Source organism: Alexandromys fortis, unplaced genomic scaffold (genome assembly GCF_014885135.2).
Source record: "Alexandromys fortis isolate MF-2015 unplaced genomic scaffold, M_Fortis_MF-2015_v1.1 scaffold_34, whole genome shotgun sequence".
NCBI classification, from domain to species: Eukaryota; Metazoa; Chordata; class Mammalia; order Rodentia; family Cricetidae; genus Alexandromys; species Alexandromys fortis.
The window spans coordinates 6,273,630-6,276,305 of NW_026067933.1; the positions used below are offsets into that span (position 1 = coordinate 6,273,630).

At 36.0% G+C, this 2,676-nt stretch overlaps 1 non-coding gene across 1 annotated transcript; it reads left to right on the forward strand.

Annotated features, from left to right (window-relative positions):
* The first annotated feature begins 2,225 nt into the window (after window positions 1–2,225).
* On the forward strand, window positions 2,226–2,332 carry LOC126503989 (U6 spliceosomal RNA). The gene has a single exon (XR_007592461.1). It is a non-coding gene; the product is annotated as a U6 spliceosomal RNA (small nuclear RNA).
* The last annotated feature ends 344 nt before the right edge of the window (window positions 2,333–2,676 follow it).

Sequence of the window (2,676 nt, forward strand, 5' to 3'; positions counted from 1 at the left end):
GTCAGTCAAATAATCAGCCATGAAGTAAGTAGGAAAGAAAGATATATAGTATAAAGAAAGATAAAAAGCCCAGAGACAAAATGTAGTTAAAGAGAAGCAAGATAATTTAAGTTAGAAAAGTAGGTTAGAAACAAGCCAAGTAAAGGCTGGACACTCATAAGAAGTCTCTCTGTGTATTTATTTGGGAGCTAGGTGGCAGTACTTTCAGAGACTGCAAACGTTTTAGAAGGTAAGGCTACACAATTAGAAGTAGTCAGTTGTAGGACATTCGGTTTCTGCCACACTCTATTTCCTGGTCTTCCATGAGAAAAAGAACCTTCAACTCAGTCTGCCAGCATGGTCTTGGAACTTATCTTTCATACTGAAAATGTATATAATTTCTCCCATTTTTCTTGAGAGATGCACACAACACTGATGAAGTTTGAAATTCGGTGCTTTTATAAGCTCTGGGAATTTGAGAATATACCTCAGTAAATATGACTTTTACTATACTCTCTTATCCACAGACACTGTTGCTGATATCTGCTCAGAGGGTATCAGTGTTAACAGTTAGAGGGTAATTTGACAGGTGATAGGTAGACATGGTATTGAGACTTTGTGTAATTTCAGACAGTTGTAGGAGCCCCAATTACAAGAAGTCCCTGTTCCCCTCTCTTTCACAACCTTTCCATGCATTTTTCCACAACCACACCTGAGGCTAACATAACAGTTAATGAAATTAGAGGCAATTACTTTGAAAAAGAGCACGGGATCTTCATGGAAGGGTTTGGACGATGGAAGGAGAAAGGGGAAATTATTTAATTATGTTATAATCTTAAAAACAAGTGAATTTTAAAATAAGAGGTAACTGGATTGTGGAGGGCAATGTTGTGAATATATTAATATACATCCCGCAGTTAGAAGGCAATAGGGTATGGACAGGTCTTTCAGAGACACTCAGGCTTCTTTGTCCTTTCTTCTCTTGTGCACACATCTATGTTCTGCTTTTCATCAATGTTTGAATCAGTCTGTGAATTCACCCAAAGCCGACCAAACACCTATAACTTTGAGGTATAATTAAATATTTTTGTAATGGATTGTGTCACATCATCCTAGTAAATAACAGACTAATGTTCAAAGGTTTCCCCTTTCATTCATCATTTTAACATCACATCCCGCATTCCTTCTATGGAGCTTTCTAAGTCTCTTTTACTTATGGGCCATTTTCTGTTCAATAATTCTTTTTCAGATGGTATTAAAAGCATACTTTTTCTACAGAAACAGTTTTATGTCATTTTTCATATAATCCATAATTATATGTCTTCTTCCTGGAATATATTACTATGGTTTTGTTTATTTTATTTTTTTGGGTATTTTCTTGTATTTATGTTACAGTTTCACAGATTTTATAAACAGCTGTTTATAAAATGTTCTATAAAAGTCATTAACTGACATATATTTTTTAAATAAATCACTAAAACATGAGGCACAGAGCTGTGCTGTCATTTTCTATGGTTGGCATTTTTTACCTGAACCCTAAGTGGCTCACCACCTGTCAAAGAACGCCACTAAATGTCAAGCAAATTAGTCACTAAGGAAAAGACATGGTCTCACTATTTGCACACAGATACTGTGTTGACATAAATTTTATGATGTGTTCATTATATTAAAAACATGACGGGAATTTTAGTCGAAAATAGACAAAGACCTTCAGTTACAATAAACACTATATCAAATAGTTCTGATGTGTTCCTATACAGTCTGCACATGGCTATGAGGGCTTTACCCAAGACTACTCAGTTGTACACAAGCCACAATTGGATGCTTATTATCTATCTATCTATCTATCTATCTATCTATCTATCTATCATGTATCTATCTAATCTGTCTTTAATAATCTCTCTATCACCACCTGTCTTCTGTGTAGAAAATTATATGTCATTACTATATCAGCACAAAGACTAGTAGATTGATACTATGTTAAAATAATTTCTTGAGAATAACATACAAAGCTTGTCTAATTTGCACATAAGTGAGACAGTTTTATGAAACCCAAAGTTTAGTGAGTGGAGACATACCATGCATACTGTATTTAGGAGAAATGCATGACCTGTTCTTGTTTCTTTCTAGTCTCAAGCTCCATCTACTCTTTAAGCAAGCATTCATGCAATTCTAATGACAAGACAGATATTCCAGGTTTTCAAAAAAAGATTATATTTATTTTCAAAATAAAGATTATACTATTTGTGCTCGCTTCGGCAGCACATATACTAAAATTGGAACGATACAGAGAAGATTAGCATGGCCCCTGCGCAAGGATGACACGCAAATTCGTGAAGTGTTCCATATATTTAAATAGAACACACTATCCTGAGTGAGGTAACCCAGACCCAAAAAGATGAACTAGGGATGTACTCACTCATAATTGGTTTCTAGAGATAAATAAAGGTCAGTGAGTCTATAATTTGATCTCCTAAAGAAGCTAAACAAGAAGGTGATCCCAAAGAAAAACATACAGCTATCCTCCTGATTATGGGAAGTAGACAAGATTGCCAGGCAAAAAATGGGATCTTGGGGGTGGGGTGGGAGGGGGTAAGGGAAGATGGGGAGAGAAAAGTGAGAAGGGGAGGTTGGGGGAACTAGGGAAACGGGATGTTTGGGATAAAGGAAGGTCGGATAGGGGAGCAGGGAAGCACA